General features: G+C 45.8%; 1 pseudogene; it reads left to right on the forward strand.

The window, feature by feature from the left end:
- LOC144163720 (uncharacterized) lies at positions 1–26,471 on the forward strand (annotated as a pseudogene).
- Positions 26,472–27,094: the final 623 nt, after the last annotated feature.

A 27,094-nucleotide genomic window follows, 5' to 3' on the forward strand; every position in this document is an offset into this window, starting at 1 on the left:
ATGGATGGGGAAAGTGAGCAGTTTGTCGGCAGAATGTGAGTGAATTCAGTGAGATCAGTGGGTTTGTTTGTAGCCGGAAACTGAGATTTGCTTTGACACTTGCGACGTCAACCGGTCTGAGAAGATACATCAAGGGCGACGGCTTTCTCACAGTCCAAAGTGGCCTCTACTATTACAAACTTGTTCAGAGTGCCCAGCTGGTGTGGGTCTATGAATAAAACTACGAATGGTGGGCATTTTTTATTACCAGAATATTATTTCTGTACCAACCCACGAAACGCCTGGTAGCGTTCATTTGATGTTCATCAAACACTTCTTGCAATCAATGTCAAGCAAGTGCCTCGAGCGGTTTAGCTGCGGAGATGCAAACGCAACTGACCATGATTGGCTCTCCAGTTGAACCTATTTGCAGCACAGCACTACAGATAACGTTATTCATAAACGCTCTAGCCTGTGTGACTTTGCGATTATTGGGTATCATTTCAGAGATTCTGAAAGCCAAAAGAATATTCGTAACTTTTCTTGGAATTATAATAGTAGGGCGAGTGACATGAAGCTGTTTATATGCCAAGACTGTTGAAGCGTAGGCAGTGCGTGTTAGGTGGTATCACAACCATTAAAAAAAACACCGATCTAATCAAATTCGGTACTTAAAAAAGTATTGCATTGTATGCGTAACAACTGCCCTCCCCATGCAACGCAATGAAAAAAACTTAGACATGATTTAATCTAAGCTTTTCCTTCTTTTTTTATTAAGCTGGAATTGGAGGAACACCTGCCAGGAGACCAGAGGTGATACCCTTAAAACCACCATCAGCAGCTCCCATAAAATCAGCAGTAGGAATGTGGATGCATTCACCAGCCTCGCCTCCATTGCGCAAGCATCGACTACCGACGGGTCAACCATCAAGGCATCGCCCAGCCAGGAATCACTACCTGTCGCCACAGCCGAGCAATCTGATGTCTTTAGAGAGGCTTTTGAAGTTGCGGGGGAACAATAAAAAAAGGAACTGTCGTAAAGACAGTCAGCTATTAGGAGGAGCAAATTATATCTCCCACGACATTGTGAACCTAGATGCATAGATCCTCGAAAGACAGTAGGCACGACAGTCAGACCGCTATTCTGCTTTTGCCAATGAAAACCAATTTCCACACATGTGCTCCCCCAATTGCGTACTGTTCGTTTTGCATGGTGCATGGATAAAACAGTGCTTTTTGAAGTAGTAACAGTTGGAATGAAACCGTGCTTTTGGACATGGCATGTCGGGTGGTTTCATATGACGAGCGTACTGCGCTACTCACGCAAACAAGCTGCGGAGGATCTCCGGTTGGTACTTGAGATTTTTACCGTATATCGAACGGGCCACCCAAACGCTCGCGAACATCGTGAAGAATTCAATAATCTTGCGGAATGCTTTGCACATTTTTAATTTCACCCTCAAGTACATATTAACACTTTATCTAGCCAAAATTATTCCGAAGGCACTTTCAATGACGCCCCTCCCTGTGAAAATGCGTTTTTGAACGTTTGCAAAGTGGGATGGTTTCACTTCTGTGAAGGCAAGGCTTCATCAAATGGTGCTTCCAAAGCCTGATCACCGAGGGGAAGGGCTCATATTGGCATGCCGTTAAAGACATTTCTATGTAAAGTAAGTAGTTTAGTCACAACTAGATTGGTGGCAGGAAAGTTATTTCATAGTTGCGCCAGGTATGCGACCCCAATATCGTACACTAATGAACAAGAACATCTAGTTATTGTTGGTGGAACATTTTTGCTAAGTAGTTTGGAGCTGCAAAGGGCGCCGGAATTTGGACACACGAATGATTTGAGATAAACTGAACAAATCATTTAATCCGTGGTAGCGTTCTGTTCGGTTTTGTCCATAGGTCATTTCGCTGGCCTGGTGCGAATGATGGCAACCGTGTGTGTTCGCTGTATGCCTGTGCCTGCGCGCCTCTGCCACTGTATGCAGGGGCTGTACGCGGATGCAGGCACCTGTGGCTCCTTGGTGTGCCCCGTCATCATTGGTTCCGCAAAGAGAGTGACTGTTCCGTTCATCAGTGGGACAACCTCGCGCTACAATTCAACCTAAACTTCCTTACGAGCGAGTACAAATGGGTCGTGGCTCAAAGTCGCAAATGAGCGCCGTACTAGCGCTGTAAGACAACACCGTCTTTAGGGAAGGCAGGTGCAGAAGCAACAAAATCGTGTATCGCCGAACTCAAAAGCATTAACTTGACGTCAAGTTCAGTTTTTTGTAGCGTCCTACAGCCTACCTGTCCCAAAAGACCATGTTAAATCATCTGCACAGATCAGCGGTTTGCTAGCTGCCATGCTTTGGTAACGCCAACAGATTGCTCAGCTGTCGGCGAGGGCGATCTCCGGCCACTTTCCGATTGTTGTCGTTCTGCTCACTACTACGCTATCTTTTTTTCTCTGTCGGCAATGGCATCAACGGGTAAATTCTGGCAGGAAAGAAATTTTCTGCGGGAAAATGGCTTTCCTTTAGGAGAACGAATTTGCCGTGGAATGGTGCGGACGCGCCAGTATCGGTGTTGACGTCCGCAGGCAATTTACACTGCAGGGTTGGCATTTTGTGCGTCGTGCGCGCTTTCTTTTGCTACCGCTGCTCAGTTATCTGATGGTGATATGGACTTCTCCCGAGCAAGTACAGCACCACAATGAAATTTCACTGCGATACTTCACATCTGTTGACACCACAGATGGGAATCGTGTGGTAACAGCGAGCGCGACCAACGCCAGGGATGATTTTTTTTTCAGCGAAATGCGCGAACAGGCGGACACAGTTATGGCGCCTTTCTCTGCTGCCAAGAGAAGAAATGGCCAACTAAACTATTGTGTGTCTACCATCTATACACCTACACATCACCATTGCCTGGCTTTCCTCCGGTTTATTCTGAAGCAAACAGCCGCGGCAGTGGCTGCTTGCATGACGTTTGATGGGCGTTTGATTAACAATTTTTTCAGAAGTTAAAGGATCTTCCTGGGCTGCATCGACGCTAAAATTGCCACTAGAATGTCAGAGCTTCTGCTGGTTGCCATATCCGTCCCTTTAGTTCCAGCTATTTCATGCGCCGCAGTTGCTTATATCATGCCCGTGAAATAATGTTTCCTTCGCGTTTTTTATAGAGAGGCTGTATAGGGTATATATATTTCAACTACATGTAGGGCAATGTATGTGTAGAACAACATGCGTTCTCCTATTCGCACGCGACGTATCTTTATGAAGTAACAAATCAAAAACTAGAGTTGTGTTTCGGCAAACACTTTCGAAAGCACTAAATGTGATACCACTCTACATACTTGTCAACGTTGTTGAAAACCGAGAAAGCATCAAGAACACTTGCGGTAAATTATAAGCACGTAAAACAGCCTTAACAGCACAATTGTTTCGTCGAGGCTTTCATTGCAAGAAGAGTGAAAACCGGGCGCAGCGAGGTAGAGAGGGCTTACCCTTGCGAGAGGGATAGCGAGGCCAAACACGTGCACCATAGTGGGGAGAGTGCGACCAAGCGCTAGCTGAGGTGCAGCGTAGTGGGGATAAGTGCGAGTGGACCCCAAGAGCAGGTGGGCGGAACCTAGCCAGGGGTGCGAGCAAACGACGTGCATAGTTACGTGGACTCAATGATAGGAGGACGAAGTCGATCAATTGGAGTACGCGCCAAACAGATGGCTTGGAGGAGCGATCGTATACGCAGAAGTACGCTATGCAGTTGCTGCTGGAACATAACTAGTGGACACCACCATTCTTCTGTTATTCCAGCCCCTACCGGAGCCAAGAACGCCCTCAAAGCAAACTTATCACGTCAAAAATCTCTCCTATAACAGAAAATACCCAAAGTATCGTGGAAGACGTTGAAATGATATTACAAATTGGCTGCTGCCACCAGAAGGCAACCTTCTAAACCAACCACCCCCATCAATCCCTGACATACTAAAACTGGCACTCCTATCAGGCACACGAATAGGCCACAGGTATGCAGTAAGCACTGGCAGACCCCCTAGATTGCAACATTTACATCCGTGTCCAGGCCGCCTAACACCGATCCGCCATTCAGCGTGGCAAAAAATGGTTGGATTACTCTTCGCAACACTGGAAGGGCTAACAAACTCCTTACGGGGCTGGCGATGAGTTCACTCCAACTGGAATTACCGATATCTCACGTGCGGGACACGCAGAGTTTCTTGCTGACCAGCTCACGCGCATGAACCGCAGCACTCATATGACGGACACGCCCAATCCACAGACAGACATGTATGAATTTGTCACGACTCAAGCAGCTCACATCCTCCCAAAGCCCGTCACCTCCTTATCGCCCTTTTGTATTTCCTGTGGCGGTACCCACATTTTGGCAGACTGGAACGCCAAAAGAAAAAAATAATTCCTGAACGCTATGCAGCACTCAAAACCACAAGGCGTCCAAGGACACTCAACAGATATTAAAAACCTCAACCAGCACGAAACCCCCTAGCATCTGTAACACCTTAGCGCCTACAGTAGAGCCCATGTGTGCAGAGACCTTCCCACCAACATACACCTTTCAGTAACCATCTACCTACTTAAGAAAGGCACACCCAGCTAATATCCCACATCTTACCGGTATATACACGTAACCTTAACCATAGATAAAATAATAAAACACATTGGCCTGTGCCACCTATTGCGTATTATACAGAGTGATGAAAACTGAGTCGACAGGTTTTTTTAAAAACTGGCGCTTAGATTCACGCGAAGTTCACCTCTACAGTGAGGTTCTGTGGCCAGGGGACACATAATTGGAAGGTAATTATTGATGTGGATGGCTTAAAGAACTAAAATTGGTTAATTAACTTTTTAGTGGCTGCAATAACCAGGCATGTTTGTGTTTGAAAGTTAGACGCAATCGTGTTTCTACGCAGTTTCAACTGGTAGAATTCTTCTAGCGCATTCGTAGTCCGAGATATCGAACGGTGAAGTTTAATTGCCATTAGCACGATTCATCCAGGCCTCAAATACTCATTGAAAAGACAGAAACCCTCTTCCCGCACCCAGAATATCCGAAAAAACTAGGTAACCTCAGAGGTGATCTTTAAGACGTACAATAGTCCCCAAAGGTTAGATATCTGGGCGTCATCATCGACGCCAAGCCTACATGGAGGCCCGCCCTCACCACCCTAGCAAGAGAGGCTAAAGCTGCAAAAAAAGAATGCACCCGTCTCGCACGTGGGCTGGGCTGCTGACACGCCTGGGCATTATGAATTCACAGACCTTAGCAAGCGCGCGTATCCTGTAAGCCCTCCCCTAATACTCTCTCAGTCTGATTCAATGAAAGAGACCCGAGGCCCATCAACGTAAAAGAATGCCTCTTATTGCCTTGCCGAACTCAAGTGGCCAGGACCCTTGTTAAAGGCCAGGCCCGTCGCTTTCTTCTACATGCTGCAGAAAGGGGCTTCAAAGATATGACGCTCCTCCACAAAACGTAAGATGGACTGGCCATAGCGTGCGCAGAGGGGGGGGGAGGGGGGATCTGATAAGCTTGCACAACGAGCTATTTGTGCCTAAATTTAGGGCACATTCTTTTTAAATTGATAAGAATGGTGGGACAAACAGTGGAAGTGACGAAAACGCATGTAAACAGATGTACTGATGCGTACTCCTGTTGGTATTGCGCGCACTATGGTTGGTTTAGCCGCACACCACTGAGGGGCTTTGGGATTCTCTCAGGCGACACTGGCTGATTGACGCAAGCAACATGGCCTGGCGTGATCAAATTTGTTAAGCGGGCACTATGTTTCACGAAACGATTCTCTTCTCCCACAACCAAATAAAGCCACATTTATATACGGCGTAAGAGGGCTTGACACGGTATGAAGGCGCTGCTAGGTTTAGTAACGTAAACAAACGCGCGAACAACGCCGCTATTTCCCGCCCGTGTGCAATCGCCTGCAGTAGAGAACCTCGATACCAGCGCCACCGTACAGGGTGGAGACAACCTGTGAACGGTCCCGTGCCGCCGCAACTGGGTCGACGTGCTTAGCACATCGTTCTTTTCGTTTCTCTCGAGGCCCAGCAACGCCAAAAATACAAGATAATTCAAACTTCACGAGTAAACCGCGTTGCGGCGATAATTCCAACGCGAATTGGATACAATGACTAGCTTCAGCGGCGAGCGCGTGACCTAAAATGGCGGCGGCCGCCTATACGTGTCTCCACCCTGTACGCGGACGTTTGAATCAAGGTACCCTAGGCGGCAGAGCGGTCGGTTACTGTGATGTCCTTGCAAACCACGCAAACACACTATTAGGCGGCAAAATCTAAAGTTTAACTCAAACTTATTAGTCTCACAGTCAATAGAGCATCGTGTGAATCCGGAAAAGCGCGTGGGACACTATAAAACACGAAATCTTTCGAATAAAACACACTTGTATTTCATCTGCATGGCTCCTTTCAGGAATTGAGGCCAGATGTGCGCCATCCCCGCCGCGGCGCTAGCTTTTCTGATGGAGGCGAAAAGCAAAAACGCCCGTGTGTACGAGATTTCTTATGTTGAGTTTTTTATATGAATTTGCATCTTGCATTTGCATACATTGATTTTTCAATAAATCACCACTTGTAATCACCGCTTGCCCTGTGTCTTTAACCTTCTGCCCGGTGTCTCTTCTCGCGCTATTTACACAACTAGCCAACACAGCAACCCTAGTGAGCAGCATTATCAAGTTCGATTATTTTGCAGTTTACAAAAGACAGATCTGTGATATCTTTCTGTGCTTTACGGAGAGTGGAAGTTCTTTCCGCAGCGTGCTGTCAAATTTATGATGCCTCCATCCTGGTACTTGACCCCTTGCCGGTGTTACGCATGAAAGTAAAAACTTGGGCTCAGAAACGTGTTAAAATTACATATCGTTCAACTAAATATTTTAGTACCATTTCTCGCGTTTCCACTGCGTTGTAACCATTAGGCCTTCTGTAGTAAGAGGCATGGAGTTGCCGGGGGAGGGGGGGGGGGGCACGCGGTAAGGCTTCGCCACTTATAATTGAAAACTCTGCGCACGCCTTCGTGAATGACACTCACTGACCAGCTGAAATGCACACCACACATTGAGACGGGACATCTCGCCCCACTGTTTGCACAATTTCATCATCGCTGCCGCCGACAGACCCCACAGGCGAGTGCTGTCTTAGCGCGCTGCTGCGGCGCCCAAATATAGCATTAGGGAGTATTCTAATCGCCAGCTACATTTTATTCTTTCACTTCACTCTCGATAATTCAGGTAAAGTTGGTTTTGCTGCAGGGCGTATTGGCGTACATCGCATCACTGAGGGCACTGCAGGTTCGCCTAAGTAGAATACCAAAAAATACCGAGTACACTCGCGCGCCTACCACGTGAGGAGTGCCCGGCATTGTCCGACACCACTTCAGAGAGCACACTGCCGCGCTATCGTGGCTGTGATTCCCCGCGTGCTGATCCGTCAACCAGTTAACCGGCAGCAGCGCCTAAAAATGGGAAGCGCCGATCAGCCCGCGCTACCCAAACCAAATTCGTTTCGCCGGTTCCTGCCGTTTCCAGCGCGTTCTGACGTGGTGCAGAGTCTTTGGGAGAGATGTGAAAGCCTACGCTGAAAACGATCAGGGCCGAACTGTCATAGAGAACATTTAGCTGTTAGAAAATTTATGTGAGGTGCGACAGACGGGAATCCTACGAAGGAAGAGGGGCGCCAGTTCTTCTGTTTCTCCAGGTTGCACCTAAAGGTGAATTCCGCCTTTTTTTGTTTTCTGATTATGAAAATTACAGAATTCGCTGGTGGACACATTTCAAGTCCAGCAGCAGCCAAAGATTCGAGAAGATGGCGGGCCGGTAAGATGTGAAATGCGGTCAAACTGAATAGGTTTTAAAAACCCTCACCGTTTTATCGTAGAAGGAGCGAGGGGGTAGGAGTAGAGAGTGAGCGACGGGTGTGAAAGAGAAGATAGATATTTGCAACGAAGTGACCAGTTAGGCTTCGCGCGTCTTAAGCAGGGAGGAAGCAGTGTTCGAATTGGAGGAACATCATTCTTCCGTTTGAATAAGTAGGCTGGGATAGCTCCGGTAGCTTTAAAATCCTCAGTAGCGACATCGTCGCTGCCTTTCATATTCAGAGAGTGAAAACACAATTTTTTTTGAACAGTTATTGGGCGCAGATGTTGTGTAAATGCCTCGCAACGTTTTTGTAGAATTTACAACCATTTCGTAAAGCCTTTGTTGCTTTCAATGGCACAACAAAAACTTTGCAAAACAAAAATCTGTCTAAAAGGTTTCCTGCGTACAATTTTTACAAAAACGTATTGTATTTCTATACTACCAAAAAAATTTATTAACTGCATACTGATGTATATAATATTTTACATACGTAACTGTTCTTCATTCCGTTGTTGTTATCTTTCTGCAAAATTTGAGTATTTAAGAAACTGGAACAAATATTTTCTGCTTATTTTTTAAATTTTTTATAATTTGCGTAAGTTTAAATAATTTTTAATCACTTTATAAACAGTAGCCGTCTTCAGCTTATCCGTCGGTTGTGCTTGTAATATGTATTGTGTGTTCATCGATGGTGTGTAACTGGGAGTATCGCTCTGCGTATTTACATACCGTGTTTACCAGCAACCCTGCAACTCTAAGCTTCATGTGCAGAAACATCACTGCAAGTTTGTACACGCCGGTGTGGAAAACACGCTTGCAGACCTGCGAGAGCGGTACTGGATTCTTCACGGATGACAGCTCGTGAAGAAAGTTGTTTCTGAATGTACTGTTTGTCGACGGCACCATGCAAAACTCATGGAGGAAGTGGTTCTTCCTTTGCCAAAGGACAGCGTCAGAGAAACCGACCCGTCCGATAATGTCGACATCGACTTCGCTGGTCTGTTGTTTGTACGCTGGGAACGAAAGTTCACGAAGGTGTACCTGTGCTGTTTACTTGCGCTGTAATCAGGGCTATACATCTCGCACTCCTAGACGACCATACAGCGCCATCCTTCTTGAATGCGTTTTAAATGCAGAGCATTTCAGTAACTCACGATGTCACCCGCGTTGACGTCCGTAGTGCGCACCGCACCCCTCCCTACTATATAAAACAAATACTATCCGGCGCCCGGTCACGATCCCTCGACCCTGCGGGCGGAACGCTATGTACATAGTGCTCCACCCACTGCGCCACAAAGCCGACACAGAAAGGGACGCTACGAACGCGCTTTATATCGTTGACTCATTCAAATTACTGCTGAGGAGCGCTCTCTCGTCAGCAGTTGCCACAAGTGCAACAACATTAACGTAACGCAACCTACTTAATGTCGTGCGCCCCCGGAAATGCTCTGCATTTGATCGTGCCCCTCGCGAGGGGGATGTTTCATTGCGTCTTCTCTCGGTCGCGGGACCCGTGGCGCCATCTGGTGGAGGCGCGGCACAACTTGTAGCACTTTCTTTGAAAAAGCCCCTCGAAAGCGCGGCAAATATGAAATAGGGATGACACGCTTTCGAGGCAATCCGCCGAAGCGGCTGCTTTGTGTACAGACTCGGCGGCGAGCGTCCCGGGATTCTGGTGCCGACCGAACCCCATTTTTCCGTAATGAAATAGGAATGTAATTACATATATAAGTCCACAAAATAAATGAGCGGCATCCGCAAAGAAACCGCCACCCGATGAGCATTTATTGAACAGACAGTATAAGTCGGCAGCAAAGCTACGTCTGAGCCATAGGGGCTTATGGATCATAATGCATGTTATTTATCCAGCACTTATCGATTCTGCATTTCGAATGCCAAATTATACAATGTTTGTTGAAGCATTCTTCGAGAAGCCGCTTATTAGAACCCCGTGAGGTAAAATGTGCCGGTATACCCTCACATTAAGGCAATTTAACGCATTTTTTCACGCTCTCCCTTACCTGACAGGCCCACGTCCGACCAAAATGTATTTGGTTGTGCTATTTAAATATTGTTGGAGGTCACGCGCGTCTGCTCTACATAGATGACAAAAGACGCACATAATCTCATTACGACCACATTCAGTGCATGGGGCCTCCACGGAGGAGTAACAGCGAGTTGGTTGCCCCACCAGCGTTGGGTGCAGTTACTGATATAAACTTTGATTTCTGGAGGCAGATGCAGGCGTGCTTACGCTTGAAAAAGTGTTACTAATCTGAACAAATAAAGATTTCATGTCTTCAACTATAAATAAAAAACAAAAATTTTGTACAACCGTACCTACAAAATAAATACAGTCAAACCTCGTTACTACCAGAGTTACACAATGTATACAGTTATGGATCCGGGCGGAGTTAGCCCCCCCTGCTCCGTGGAAGCTGAGGGGCAAGTCCACCCGCGCGGCACCTATTAGAAAAAAAAACTGACTTTGGCTAAACTACTATTATTCAAAATTTTGTTCTAAAATAAAGAATGCATTTCAATTTAAAATACTTTAATTACGAAAAATTTTTGTTGCTTTGTTTCACGCAGAAGTTTTCCGTCTGTGCTGTACACCGGTAACGCCCTCACCTTCAAACGCAGCAAAAAGGAAGTCACACAACTTGGGGAGAAAAATTCGCGATCCACAAGTGCAAAACACGTTTGCCAACCACAAGATTGAATGGAAATTCATCTTGCAGCGGGCGCCATGGTGGAGACGATTTTGCGAGCGTCTCATCCGTTCGCTGAAGCTGGCACTGAAAAAGACTCGGGACAACAATGTGTGGCAAGAGGTGAACTTGTTACCTTCCTCACAGAAGTAGAGGATACTCACTTACGTTGTCCGCGATCGCCAGGAACCAGAGCCACTAACTCCAGCCCAATTTATAACAGTAAATCGGCTGACCTTTGTTCCTTGCCCCACATCATCAGAACTCTGTCGTTTCCAACATTAGCATCTTCATATCCTGTGGGAAAAAAAGGGAAGATCTCCCGGAAACCTCCTGTCGAAGATGGGCAACCGAGTACCTGCTGGAGCTATCGTCTTGCCCCATCAAGTCAACAGCAGCTGTCAGAGCAGAAGACATCGTATTACTCGAAGATCCTCTCAGGCTTCGCCAAACCTAGAGACTTGCGCGCATCACAGATCTTCACGATGGACGCGAAGGAAAGATTGGAGCCTGCTCCGCGAAACTCGCGGATGGATCACAGTTACAGCGTTCCATTCCGATGCTGTACCCCTTAGAAGTGCGGTCTGAGGAAAACTCATAATCCCCGCCCTGTCAATTTCGTGGGGGCAGGTTGTTGAAACTTGGTTGTTGGAGGAAAAAGAAGCGACACTGAATGGGGGAGCTGGGCCTGCACTGCATGCTTCGGGTATGGGCCCAGCACGTGCATTTCGTCTGCACCTCTTCATGTTCGGAAATAGACGCGAACTGAGGGTGGTCTCCGAGACGCTCAATAAAGGCGCCTGTTGTCTGTGAATGGCGCCGTCTTCTTGTCAATAGCCTTTATTACATCCGGAAGACGCTAGGTCACGTGGCGGAAGCGGGAGTGAAAGGTAAGATGTTTGCAGCTTGGGACATCTCGAAATGGACAGCTAAAGTTGAAGCTGGTTGGCTCCTTACGAATGCGGAAGAGGCCACGTGGGGTTAGGGGAGAACAGTACAGAAGTTCTATTTTATGCTGTTTTTCTCAGTCAGGCAATCACGAAATCATTCTAGAGTTCACTACCCATTATTCCTTCTCACGGCTATATCTTCAGTACAGTCATAACTCCTAATACCTTCATGAACTACAATAACAACATGAACTTCAATAACAGCTTCAATACCTTCATGAAGCTCATGAACAATATGCTCGTAATACTTACGCTAACATTACCACTACAATATGAAAGCCATTTTACTACGTAACAGAAAAGTAAAAGCCCTTTACTGTAATTTTTCTTTCCTCAGGTGGAATGCTTCACTGCACAACACACAATATGGAAAAACCAGCTTACAGAGGACGCACCTAAACCGATACCCTAAGAAGTCTAGTTCACCTTGATACGCCAACGCATTGCTGGTGGGCGCATTTTTTTTCAGTTATGTACCTGGTGTTAACTCTTTTTCGACGCGCAGGAATGGCCGATTGCGAGTTCTTCAAACAAATTTTTTTGCTTTTGAGCTACTGGACACATTTACCATTGCTACGCATGATATTGTAGCTCATAGATTTCTCTTTTAGACCCATGAAAGCAGTTTTCGGAAAAACGCAGTTATTCAGACTTTATTGGTCAGCGAATAAACAATGCGGAATAAAGTATACACAAAAATCACATAGACGATTTTACTGCGGCTAAAAATTATTTAGAAAATTTTAAAATAAGCGAAATGTTTCTACGTACCTAAGCTCTCGTTCTATATGTACATCAATGCTGTATACAAAGTTCTTGATTCTTCCAGGAACACCAACCTAACGGTACTTACGGATGTGCCACTCCGTGACGCCACTCGAGAGTCAGTCAGTCTGTTTAAAATATGCATTTAATCTTGCTTGTTTGTGTCTTAACACAAAATTCTTAGCGCTGCAGTGCTAAAGAACAAGAAACAAAATGACACCACCTTCCCGCGAGGGAACCCTGAGTTGATGCGAAACATCTCGGAGGTTCCGAAACATTCATGAGATATGGTATCCAAATAACGAAAAATGACGGATCTTCGGACGGTGCAGCGTGACTCAACCGAAGCAGCAACTGAGAAAGCGGCGCGCGGATCGGGTTTATTATATTGAGCATATGGAGTGGAGAGGAGGAGATGAGACAGGAGATGCACATGCGCGCTTATCGCGCAGCTGCGGTGATGACTAGCGTGCGCGCTATCGTACAGCTGGTGGGGAGATGGGGAGACGAGGAGCAGCGCGCCAGCTATCGCACAGCTGGCGTGGAGAGAGGGAGAGGACGAGAAGCGCGCGCGCTATCGCACAGCTGGTGGGGAGAGGGGGAGAGGTGCGGACTGACGGACAACGGGCGACGGACGACGCAGCCGAGAGGAAGAAATGCTCTGCATCTAAAATTTAGCACTCTTGAAAAGCAGCCCACGTGTTTCCGAAACGCTACTTTTACACGAACGCCAGGATAACTTGAGGGTGATAACACGACACGGAGGCCTGAATAAGGCAAAATATTTCCGCCACTCATGGTCCAGATCGTTCACATGAAAGTAATATCGATGTCGTCACATATTAGCACCTTTTGTTTAAAATGCAGCGCGAAGTAAAAAACGAAGCTTCCCTGGCACTACCAGCCCAAGTCTGAGGCTGTTGAATGGCAGAGCCTTCATCAGAAATAAAATCTGAAGATGCCACATCGTTAATGCAGTCATCACTGTTGCTGGGTTAAAAAAACAGCTGCAGCAGTTTTCAAAGTGCCTGAAACCGCTTTTCGCCTTTACAGCATCCACAGTCACTTGTATCTTGCGTTCAGATTTCACTCGCGACGCCTTGTACCCCCGCAAAATGTAAACAAACGCCCACGAATCTCATTAAGGGGTTTACAATGAACACATCAGATAGCGCCAGTTGTCCGAATAGCGCCGTTTTTAGTTTTTGCGCGATGTTTCAAAATCATTGTTTATCCGTGAACGATGGTTTATGGCGCTGTCCCGAAGATTTACATCAAAATATGAAATACCTGGCCCTTTTTGTGCAACACGCAGTTGGGGTAGACCAAAATTTCCTGAATGCAGTGACTCGAGTGGGCGCCGTAGGGGTACGGCACGCTTTGAGAGATTCTTTTCATCAACGCTATTGTAAATGGCATTATCAGCTGGTGTCTAACCTTTGAGAAATTCCCTGTAAAAGCAATTTCGAATAGTGTCTAGTGGTAACAGAATTGTCTGAAATATTAAAAAAACACACTAGGTGCTTAAATCGGTCAGTTAGCACTCTGCTTAGCCTCTAGTTGGGTAAAGGCAGCTTTAACACCCACATGTAGACAAAAACCTCAGCACTGTTCCACTCCACACCACATACACACAACAACCAACGGAGAGACAAAAATATTTCAGCCATCGGAACTGCCGCAGCAAGTGTGCACAAACAACGGTGCTGGTTAAGTACGCTTAACGTGTTGATTCGAAGCAGTGCACAAAACAGCGAGCGAAGAAAATAACAAGCAAAAGAATTCCCGGACCTTCTCCAATAACGTGAAACCTGGGGAAGGGCGAAGCATGGATTCTGTAAATGTACACCCGCCCAATTTTTTACCAATATCACGGGAGAGTCGACCGCTCCGTCGATCAGCGCCGTACGATGGAGCGATACGACAAACTCGGCGAGAGTAACCGCATGCGCATTAAGCAAAGGCCGCTGCTATCGTCTTGTGCTGGGCTGTTCCAAGAGCAGACAACTACCCCCGATTATTTTATTCGCTTATCACACTGCCCCCCAACCCGCCGTTAACGGGGCGAAGAGGGCAAGTGAAAGCGAGTGGTAAGAGCAGTATGGGGTGGCTGTCGGCTCTTGGAACAGCCTAGCAGACGACGGCAGCAGCGGCCTTCGCTTAGTGCGCATGCGGTTACTCTCGCTGAGTTTGTCGTATCACCCCATCATACGGCGCTGATCGGCGGAACGGTCGACGCTCCCATGATATCGGTAAAAAATTGGGCGGGTGTACACTAACGCCTTGGCGTTTTTGGCAACGGAGAATAAACCTCAGTAGCGTAGAAATTTGGGCTTGTTAGTACATAACTTTCAAACATGTAGCGCAGAAGACGAGAGACACAGGCAAGTAGACGTGTGTTTCTACTTGTCTGTGTCTTTCATTTTCTGCGCTACATCTTTGAAAGAGATTTTGAAAGAATTGTTTGAAACAATTGTGAGATAGAGGCACATAGCTTTGTGGTCAAGTCTCTTGTATTTGAAGAAGAAAGCTCTCCAGCGCGAGTCGTAAACGAGTGCTCCGGTGTTTTGTAGCGTAAGCTACACTGGCCCAGGTTGAGCAGTTTCCCGTGGACCTTGAAGGGCCGTGCTGCGCAAGCACGAGGATCATTGTATTGGTTTGAATTGGATTGGATTGAATTGGATTTGGAATAAAGTGGATCGAACTGTATTATATTGAATTGTCTAATCAAATCCAGTTGGACTACGGGTGTGTAGAGAATTGGGTCTGCACATTCGCTGGTCTGCGCATTCTAGAAGAGGGACATCACAGCCGTGGCAGATGCACTGGCCCCGGAGCCTGCCCAGTTGTGCACCTCCATTGTACAAGAGCCAAGTCTCGCGGTGCGCCGGAGTCGCTTTATAGGCGTTTCGCGTGTCTCCTTCACAGCCGTCTGCACATGCGCGAGGAGCAGTGACTGGCGGGGCTGGATCGGACCAGACTGGACTGGACTGGATTGGACTGTACTAGATGAGACTGGAAATCGTTTTAGCAGTAGTAAGCATGATCATCTGCTAAACCTAGACAACCAAAGAGCTAAGAATACCCAGCTCATCTCATGTTCGGGGCAGTGTCCCTCCCTCCTTCTTGTTGTCCACCGTTCGCACTCTACTGCGCATGCGTGTCTCTTCAGCCCTGTCAGCGTTTGGGCTGACGTCAGCGCAGTTCACTATAAACTAAGGGTGTGCGAATACCAAATTTTTCGAATACAAATGGAATACGAATATCTACCATCGAATCTCGAATCGAATATCCAATAATTAAGGGGAACCCCAAGCAGCACAGAACTTGTCGGCCTAACTCAAGCCGGTCTACTTTGGCCGGTGATTTTCTGACCGGCCTTTCTGCGGCAACCATGTTCAGCCCGTGCCCAAATGTGGGCCTTTTCGCCGTATACGGCCGTACTCCCATTACTGTCCAACGGCCAGTGTCCGTCGGCCAGTCGACCGGCTAACGTTCATACGGCCAGATTCCAGCCGTAGGGCTCCGGCCATCGCAAAGCCACCTGTGTGCGGCCGAAGTACGGCCACCGGAGGACAGCCGAGATGCGGTCGTCGGACTCCAGCCGTATTAGGCTGCCGGAAATTCGGCTGTGCTACGGGCATTGGAGTTGAGCCACAGTACGTTAACTGTACTGAGGCCGGTGGACGACCATTGCATGCAGCGCAAGCAGATCACGCAATCCCGCTGTGCATCAGCACATACCCACCATTTTGGGTCCACTGCACCCACATCAAAGTGAGCCCGCGCGCAACCACCAGCCGTCCAGCCTTCAGCGCAGCCTTGCTTAATTATCAACGTCAGTTTACACCAAAATTAATTTATTCAACAGTGCTTACAAATAGTCGTTCCTTTAATTGCTGTGCCTCTTTTACTGTCGAATACAGCAAATATTCATTTCTTTGCAGAGCTGGGATAGATGTATTGTGCAGGTCCTGATATCTTCTGTGGAGCGGCTTACCTGTAATAAACAAGGAAGGATGGGGGGGAGGTGGGGGGGCGGCGGAAGGCGCATACTTTAGTGGGTTGAATTTCACAAAGATGAAAGTGCCGCTTTTAGGCAATTTCTTTTAAGACAATACTTTCAGGCTCTGATAAATCAATTATTTTTACAACAGCTGTTTGACCAGTTTTTTTTATATAAAACCGGTGCGAATGCCTTTACGAAGCGGTTCGGTACTCCACAAAACACTCAGCCGCATTCAATATAATTTACTTCACACAAAAAGTATGTCCAGCATTTGCCCATTTTTCTTGCAAAGAAATTTTCTACTCCATCAACTTTTCTGAAGATCTTTGACAGGGCTGATCCTAGGAGAGATCAAAGAAGTACTTTCATTTTCAATACACTTTTTATGTTGTTTTCATGAGTTACGTGCACACCCCTTAATAGTCCAAAAAAACTTAATTTTCCTCTAAAGTCGAACTACGTTAACAAAATTCTAGACGTGTTGCGAATGACGCCCTGCTTCAGGTGGCTGCAGTTGTATCCCTCTGTGTTCACGCAAGTAAAGGCGTAAGGCTAGAGTTTCATATTTTGTTTCAAACAAATAACTTAGCAATGGTAGTATTCATTTAGCAAACCTTGCATACTGCAACGAATATAGAAATAAATAATTTATTGGTCAAGTTTGAATGCGCAGGGTTCTCAATCCGTCGGAGGCGAGTTTGCTAGTCCGCAAGCTTATTTATTTATTTATTTTTTATTATTTTTTATTTTTTTTACCCTCTTGCCTTTGCATACGTTACAGCATGGAGATACATAACACTAAGCATCAAATATGAGGCCAAATAACAAAATAATTCTACAAAGCGTGGGGAAAATCGTCATTATAAACAGTAGATACAATCATACGGGGAAGATAATTACACTGCAGTATTGATGTAAAATAAAATGAATCGCGCAAGGCGTCACCTTTAAAGTAAAGTTAATAATGTGCTTCAAGCTAGCGGTCCCACTTTGGGATACGTAGAATGGCGCTCGGATATACTTCCCCCCGTCTATTCCAGTTTTCGAATGATAGATATTACGAAAATAGATATTACGAACCTGAGGTTTCCACTATGATCTTTCCCGTCTTACCATTTAGGTGAACTTTTACTTTCCCTCATCCTAAGTTGACAGTGCCAATACCTAATACGAATCGCACTGCCCTATTCTGTATGTTTTCAAACGTATCAACCAGCTCTTTGCTGTAGGGATCCCAGAAAAGACACGTTGACTGCAACATTAGGCGCATATGAGTGAAATACGTTTGTTCTTTTAAGATAAGGGGGGGTTCGCTTAAATTTTATCTAGGAAAGCCAAAAACACGTGCATCCATATCTTTTATGTTGTGAACGTGCTTATTTTTCTAAAAAACTCGTTAAATAAACTCCTAGTTATTTATATTCCCCGGCCGTTCTTAAAGCAGTGTAATTTACTGTATACGTATTCAATTGAAATGAAGGTTTTCTTGTAAAGTTGAAGTTAACACACTTTTTAAGATTCAACGACTTTTCTGAATCAGCACTTCACGAATCAGCACTCCACTCCACTCCAGCACTCCACAATTCCTGAGGTCGCGGGAATATATACGGACGAACAACCATTGAGAGCGACCAACTGCTGCCTTAGAGAGATATACTCGGCTGTCCATGCAATAACCGATTCATTCAGTTTATTGCCCGCAATGTCTTAACAAGAAAATGATATGAAACACTGTCAAATGCCTTTTAGCCGTAGAAGAAAATAGTCAGCTACTTCAAGCTTATCTATTGCTAAAGCCAAATCGTGCTTGAACTCAGCAAGCTGCGTTGAGCAAGAAACACCTGATGAAAACCGTGTTTGCTAGGATACTGGTTATTATGTTTACCCAAATGAGTCATATCCCAAGTGTACCTAATCTAAGTTTCAAATACCGCAACTAAATTAATATCCAGGCTTCGTCATTCACAAGGCTCTGTTGTTATGGGAAATTCAAAATAATACTTGTTTCTAAATAGGCAGTCATAAAATCCCAGAAAGTAACACAGTGCAGGGCACGAAGTTGAGCCTACAAATGCACGAGCTTAGCCTCTTCTACGTTTATCACCAACAATATAGTGCAACATTGTTTTTCGCAGTATTATGGTAAGAACAGTAGCCGGAAACTTGCTCTTTTGCGCGCCCTTGCCTTTCTTTGGTGGGGAGTCCTTGACATGGCGCCGGTTCAGCTCCTGCGGGGGGGTGGGGCCGCTTGCTATACGCCCTTTAAGGCCACTTATTTTGGTGAACCACCGACATCTCGTGTCGGACATCGCTGCCGGGTCGATGTCTCCAATGCTCTCCATTTCTTGAGGGGGCGAATATCCTCGAGCTGATGCGTCGACGAAGCTGACAGGCGAGGCGTTTTAGTGGCTATGACTGGCGAGGCTTAGCTCACCCGTCGGCGTGGCGCAGTCTTCTTGTGGCAATAAATGGCATTTCGATGACCTAAAACTTTCCCTGGTAATGTCCAGTGAGTCCTTGCACCTTGCACGTTCACCTAACACTCATTACTGTTTGACAAACGTAGTTTGTTCATTTAAAACGCAGAAACACCGAGGGGATGAAAAACGTGTCTGCGCCATTCGACTCCCTAACGGCTCTTTCTTCACCCAGGTAAAAACCGGTCCACCATCGGCGGGTCTTCTTCCAAACACGTTTGTGCATGAATTCTCGGCGCCCAGACGCCCGCCGTTCTTCGCATAATGACGTATAACCTAATACCTTACGAAGGCTGGTGTCCTCTTGAACACCGGTTGCCGAAAATTCGGCGGCAGTTCGCTTGCCCTAATTCGGCCGAGGACCGCTAACCGAATGAAAAACGTACACTCTGTGGCCGTAAGTCGGCCGGTCTCCATTATAACACCAGCTGCCGGAAGAAAACGAATATTCTGCCGTCGGACAAGGGGTTCACCGTGGAAAGCGAATGCAGGGCAGCCGCGCTCCGGCCGGTCTCCTTTCGAACACCAACTGCCACAAGAATACGGATATTCTGTGGCCGGTCGCTTGCCGTGCATCGGCTGAACACCGCTTCCCGAAGGAAAAAACGGATGTCCTAAAGCCGTACTTCGGCAGTTTTCTTTCTCAACATGGGCAGTCGAAAGGGAACTGAATATTTGGCAGCCGGTAGGTGCCCTTGTGCGTATGAACACAGGCGGTCGGAGAAATAACGTAGCGCTGGTTGCCGAATTTTGGCCGTTCATCGTATGATCAGTGGTGGCCAGAACCTGGATGCTGGCTGGACGTTCCAGAAAGCGGTCTTGGGACTTAGGACACACTTTCTGTGCCGCCTGGGACGTGGGTTTCAAAACCAACTTTTTATTTCTTTGTGGATTTGGATGACAAATGGCACACAACTGTAAATGCTTGTGTGATACCACCATGATAATTTCAAAGTATTATATGAAAAGCTTTTTTTGATAAAATTTTATTTCTGTTCACTTTGTACCGAGCTTGAGCGGCCTATAAAACATGATAGAAAACTTGTTTGAAGTGCTTTGCATTCCCAAATGAATGGATAAGGTCGCGACAGTTGGATTTGTTTTTTATTAAGGCAATTTTTTTAGTTCTCAGTTTTTTTGAAGTGAATGTACAAAAGGCATATAGACCACGAACGACAATTGGAATAAAAATCTCACAGAAATTAAATCTGAGAAACCGAGAGTGTCACGACCACTTCAAGGAATGTAACGCAAAGAACGGAATTAAAATACACCTCGCGGTCACAAAGAAATCACTGGAACAAACGACGTAGGGGGCAAAAAAAACTTTTGAGAAAACGGCTTCCGAGTCCGAGGTTGCAACATAGATATCATTCATGAAAAGTCAGAAGGGTTGTAGGCTTTCTTGTGCTTTTGAATACGGGGCTGATGGGATGCCTTGCCTTGAAATTGGAGTGCCTTTGGCAGCCTTTTTCTTTCCATAAAACATCATCTTCAGCTCGTCTGTGCAGAGTACATAACCCAGTTTGCGGAACAAACGGGGGGAGATAGCTTTCTATGCAAAATAGGTTAGCTGGTTGCCTGTATTGCACTGGACAACTTCCCTCTGCTGTGTTGCGACCATGGCAACAAGTGAAGAACTCCTTTTTTTAATTTGAAAACAGGTTTGACGTATTTTATGCTTTAATCATAACCTTGCCTGGAGCAGCAACTTCGTACTCGTACGCGCAGGTGTTCATTGGCAAAAGATTACATACCACAAGGATAAAAAGGAGCTACTTTGAAGCATGGTTTAATATTATGCGTAAAGTTTTTAATATTATGCATGCAAAGTTTTTTAGTACTCTTGACTTTCAGGGCATCCAATATTCCTCGAAGCACAACCAATATGCACTAACTTATAGATGTATGCATTGTTCATAATTGTTTCCCCCAAAATTCAGTTTTTTATATGCTACAACAGTAAGGTAAATTTTTAACGCATTGGTATTACTAATTTCCCTAAAAAATTTAATTTGTTAAATGCTACGAAAGTAAGTGTACATTTTTAACGCCGTCAACGTTTTTATTCCTGACTCAGACTTGTTTGCATGATTATCAAGGAGGTTAAAAAAATTGCCCTTTGGTTGATATAGGAAACTTCCACTCCAGTAATTTTTTGAACCTCTTTGATGATTACTCAAAGTGGACAGGAAACATTGCGCAAGAAAGCGATATGGCTCGCCCCCATCGCGGCGCTCGTATACCGCACCATGTATACTTTGGTTATCCCTGAAATGGCCCTTCAGGTCGCTTTTAGGATTAAATGTAATGTCAGAGGAATTAATTCGGCCTACTGGCGTTCAATCGTACCCGGTTTCGCAGTCAGGCGATGCTCCAACGCACAGCGGCTACGCCGTACGCGCCCCAGCTTCTTACGCGTCGGCCGTTTTATCGTGTAAGCTCACAAATCAGACGAAACGTTTACTTCGAGAACCGCTGTCACTAGCGCCCCCACCGCGTTTCACCCTCCGGGGTAAAATAACGCGCATTACGAAGCGTTCGGTGTCCTCCGCCTCTCGAGCCACGCAACTTCCCGTAATCTGGCTTGTAATCTCAGGCATTCTCATCTCGATAATGTCCGCGTTTAATACCACAGCAGATAAAATGACTGAACACGAACATGGCCGAGCTAAGCAGCGAAAATGAACCCTGAAAAGCGGCCGCCATCTTGCATTGCCACGGCGACACCCAATCAGCAGGGCCGTTTCAGAGCGCGCCGACTTCGAGGTCATTCGTGCATCAGAATCTTTCTGGCTTCGTTTGTGCGTCTCTCTTTCCCTTCCGTTCGGGCGTTTGTGAATAAACGAAGATAAAATATATGTCAACGATCGGAAAGAAGATCGCTTGGCCGATCCAATGGTACCAAAATGGCCCCACCCGGGGCCACCGTTGCATAGATACGGCGCTCCAAAAATTGCCGTTGTTTCGCCTTTTTGCGGTGACATTTTGTCACTGCAGCTAGCAAAAGTATTTGTTATGCCACTTGGCGGTGGTTTTCGGTTTGAAAACATTGCATACGCAAAGGTTAGAAAACATAGAAACCGAATATGTTGCTTTACACACCTAATATACGCAGAAATAGTTAGGCGGCGCCCAGTTTCGATCCCACGAATCTCTGGCCGCAACGGGAGGTTAGTGGCGCTCTTCCCACTACGCTACAGACCGACACGGGAGCATGTGCTACGAACGCGCCTTATGTCCTTCACTCATTCAAACTACGTCAAGAAGCTACTGATACAACAAAGGCACGCGAAGCGGAAGGTCAACGGAAACGACGAACTGAAAACTTCAGAGGAGGATGTATATTTTCCTGCGGGAAAGCTGTTGCAGGAAGCGCCACGTGCCTTGCAGCTCAACAAGATAAGAGGACGAAAAGGGCGGGCAGCGGGGTGGGAGCGTGAGCACGCAATATAGAAAGACAAGAACCAGGAGGTGTTCGATCAGGTAACGCGGGTGTCGGTCTCTTCGTTATCTCTACATTTCTCTGTGTCTACATGGGGGTTCACACCACGTTCTCATTCGTGCTCCGATAAATGAAACAACATACCGGCAACACAATGGAACCTACACGGAACCCCCATGATGCTTCGCATCCTCCTCATGGTTCCCCACGGGATGATGGTGTAATTTTTTTAGCACGCGTTAGGTTCTAGAGCGAGGCGTAAACGAGTTTCCAGGTGTTTTAGTACCGGGACTGCATGAGACGACAGGAGAAAACCACCGCAGCCTCTCAGGAGCTTCGCGCCTAAAAAGCCCAATGGTTCAATAACACCTTTAAAACATAAATGACCTCGAAGGTACTTATTTTTTTTTCAACTTGTTTCCATTGGTGTAAAGTTCTGCAGCAATAACCTGAAAAACTTAACCGACATTAATAATAATCACAACACATAAACAACAGTTAGGCGTTTGAAAGCAGCAGAAAGGAATAGGTTAGCTAAATTTTGGTTGGGTGGTTTATTAAAACTGTAACCGCAAAAAAAACGGCAAAATAAGGGATGCATATCAATACTATGCAACGACGTCACTCTGCATACACTATATTTTAAAAATTTTACTTTGCCACACGAAACATAACGTTTGTTTTTAAACATTACGTTTGGCGTGAGATTTTATTCAGCCAATAAGAATATTGATTTGTTTCTTGCAAAATACAGTAAAAACCTACACAATGACGGGTGGTTAAAAAGCCCAGAAAGCAATACCAGAAAATTCTGTTTTTTAGGCTGAATGCTGACTATCAATTTCGTGATTCGTCAAGGCATAAATCTGGTCATACATTTAGACAACCTATTGCTCCACTATCTGCACGAACTCACATGTAACAGATCGCTTTGGGTCACAACTAAGGTTACATAAGGTGTTTAAGGAATATTTAAAAGAAAGAAATACGGGTCTTGTTGCGCTACCTATTTTAATCGTCTTATATCACTGCGTGAATTACGGTGCCCTTTAGGTTTTCGCTTATGGAGAGGTCCGCTATGTCGAAAGGCCTATCAATTTTTCTGTGACCCCTGAAGTTTTCGTAAAGTTAATCACATGATGGTTATCTGGGTAGGAGGGAACATTTTAACGGACTGTACCTAGCTGACGAATCTTTATCTCCTTAAAGTCGCTGGTTACATAAAACGTAGGTAACTAGTAACCTGAAACCTTGTCATTTTGCTGATGACGATGCGTTCGTTTATCGTAGCGGTCTCTGAACCAAATAGTGAACAAGTTCTTTTTATTCGAGATGGCATTTTTGCAGTGCGATGACTTAATTAGAGGCACCGGAATATTACCGAGCATATTTCTGAGTGGTAAGATTTCAAGGTTGCTTGGTAAGCAAAAAATTTTCATTGAGCTTTCGGCGGTTTCCGATAGACCTCCCGTAGTTTAACTCAACTTCCCATCTTTTAAGGATCCGAGAATTGGTCAATTGGTAACGCCCTACATGCCCAGATCCCGGAAAGCGCCGGAAATAAGCGATCGTATCGCAACCAGGATACCAGAGTAAGAATATTCGGTTGAACTGTTGAACAAATGAATAAACCATTGTTCGAAATTTCATGTTTGTCATGTGAGTGTGAAATCGGGAGACCGAAGTGTTGCAGTCGCCCTCGCTCGTTGATTAAAAACTCCAAGAACAGTTGCCGAGGGTCCATAGCTAAGCACGAAAGTTTGAATATGGATGGGGAAAGTAAGCAGTTTGTTGGCAGAATGTCAGTGAATTCAGTGAGATCAGTGGGATTGTTTGTAGCGGGAAACTGGGATTAGTTTGCACACTTGGGACGTCAACCGGTCTCAGAAGATAAATCGAGGGCCACGGCATTCTCACATTCCAAAGTGGCTTCTATTATTACAAACTTGATCAGGGAGCACAGCTGGTGCGGGTCTATAAATAAAACGGGGAGGTTCTGGTAGTAGACCAAACTCGGCTGGTAAACCTTGAAGTGGGCGGCTTGCTCGGCTTGGGCTGGATTGTCGGATTCCAGAAGGCGTAGGGAGCATGAAGAGTGCGTACCCAGCACCTCACCAGATGTCATGCAGCCAAAGATGACGCAGTTGACTCGCAAGTAAAACAAGTTGACTGGAGCGAACTTCTGCTCCCCTAGCAACTCAAGGAATACAGAGGTGCCAAAGCAGCAGTTAACAAAAACACGTGCCTCGGAGAGTGTCGGCGAATCGAATATCGGGGCTCCCGCTCTGCAGGTTTTTTATCTTTCGGCTCGAGTGCTTCTCGAACAGTCTATTTACATCCAGAACATTGTAGATCAAAGAAGATTATTCTAGGCTAGGGACGTTAGTTCGAAACAGTCTCCTTATCTGAATGAGACAGCCCGCGCGGCATAAAAAAAATAATTGAACATGCGATATGCTAGCCATACAGATAACAGTGCCAGGCCCGGCCCGGCTGTAAAAATAAACAATAAATAAACAAACCCATACGTGGTTCGCGGCAATATAGATCAACGTTACTTCTCCTATCCGCAGCCTACGTAGCTTTATGAAGCAACAAGTCGGAAACAAGATGTGTGTTTAGGGAAACACTTTCGAATGCAGTAAATGCGACACCACTCTTCATACTTGTCAATGTTGTTGAAAGCAGAAAAAAAAAACATCAACAATAGTTGCGGTAAAACAGCATTACGTAATTGGTACTTGCTGCCTTCTTTATTCGAAGTGAATTTTCCGCTGTACAGAATAGCGGAGTGGGCACGGCGGCAGCGTGGCTGCAACGTTGTTCAACCGGAACATCTTTTTTTGGCGCAGATCTTCAGCATCGCATTCTTCGGGCACGCTCACGCATGAAACCACGTGGACCACCCTGATAACCCGTACCCGACTTTGCTTCACCAAGATAACGAGCAATCGTCACACTTCTGCCACATCACGGATCCACCCGGGGGGACGCTCGCCGTCTTTTCCGAGTACACGCCTGTAGCCGAGTGACGTCATCGCAACAACAGCTCATAAATACCCCACCGCCTCCCGGACTCTTCAGTGGGCACAGCGGTAGCGTGGCTGCAACGATGTTCAACCAGAACATCTTCATAGTGGTGAAACAGCACACAAAAAACCAGGACAGAAAGAAGAGGACAACAACACCAGCGCTCGTGTTGTTGTCCTCTTCTTTCTGTCCTGGTTTTTTGCGCGCTGTTTCACCACTATGAATCTGTACCAACTGGCCCAGTTCGCGAGACTTCGGAACCTCTTTTTCTTGGCGCAGGTTAGTCGCTTGCGTGAGGCAAAAACTTTTCGAAGTGACGATGTTTGTCTTTTGCTGCTGCCCTGCCCCACTGGTGTGAAACGCGTGTTGTCTTCTTTAAGTTTCCGCGCATTTGTTAATCTTCTTTTGAGATGCGGTGACGTCGTGCAGAACCCAGGGCCGGACTCTGTGAGCTCGGACAATGAAGGCCAGCTTCATTCTACTCTCGCTGACCGTGAACTGATACTTCACGTACTTAATAGCCAAAAAGAAATAATAAAACAGATGAACTGTTTTGGTGTTGCGAAGAAGGCCTTAACCGACTTTTTCGCGCAGTTCAACGATAGGCTGGATTCATTAGAAGTTGCCGTCGCTCGCCTTGCCAGTTTCGGTGAAAAAAGTCAGTCACTCGAATCAACTATCACGAAGGTTCAAGATGACGTTACCTTCGTGTTAGATACATTTGACGATCTCGAAAATCGCAGCAGGCAAAATAGCATCATTATTCACGGCTTAAAAGAAGAACAGAACGAATCTCTGGAATCCTTGCACGAGAACGTGGTTAACACATTTTTTAAGGAAACCTTCAAAATTGGTGTTTCAGGAGTAGAAATGTGCCACCGGTTAGGAGTTAAAAAACAGAACAAATTCGCCCCGTAATTTTGAAGCTTGTCGATTTTCGCGAAAAACTCTTAACATTTAAGAACTACCCTAAACTAAAGAACACAGACATGTACATTACAGAAGACTTCTTCCAGAATGTTCGTGAAGTCAGAAAAAGACTTTGGGAAAGCACAAGTGAAAACCGCAAGCGGAAAGAGGACGTAAAGCTGGTTTTTGATAAGGTGTCTGTGAATGGAACTATGTATGTCTGGGACAAAGAAAAAAATGATAAGGTGCCTCTTCGAAAACGATCCGCCATATGACAACCTTCCGCATCCCCTTATATAAAGCTACTAAATGTTAACTGCCATAGCATTGTAAACAAGACACTTGATCTAGAACATCTGATAACGATACATGATCCGGAAATTGTTGCCCTCACAGAGACCTGGCTGGGAATCCATGATAGCGAATTTGTTCCCCCAGATTATTGTGTTTATCGCAAAGATAGTTAATTCAGGGGAGGCGGTGTGGCATTACTCTTTAAAATTAACATACAAATTGCTAGAATGGCCGACCCCGTTGGTGTTGAGGCGTTATTTTGTAAGATGTGTCGCGACGGAAACTGCCTGGTCATTGGTGTTGTTTACAGACCCCCTGGTACCAGAATTGATGCTTTGCAGAATTTAATGGAATACATGGGTCTCTAGATAGCGAAAAACACGAAACGTGTGCTCTGTGGTGACTTCAACCTACCTGGTATGGAATGGCCCACCTTCTCTTCTGGTACTCATGATACTTTTAACAATGAGGAGTTGATTGATATTGCATTTCAATTTGATTTGGTTCAATTAGTTCATGAGTATACACGTATTCACGGAGAGAGCAAATCAATACTGGACCTTGTTTTTGTTCGGTCCATTATTGACGGTGACCTGAGTGTGAG

This window comes from Haemaphysalis longicornis, unplaced genomic scaffold, assembly GCF_048455015.1.
Source record: "Haemaphysalis longicornis isolate Haplotype H1 unplaced genomic scaffold, Haemaphysalis longicornis Haplotype H1 scaffold_13, whole genome shotgun sequence".
In the NCBI taxonomy this organism is placed as follows: Eukaryota; Metazoa; Arthropoda; class Arachnida; order Ixodida; family Ixodidae; genus Haemaphysalis; species Haemaphysalis longicornis.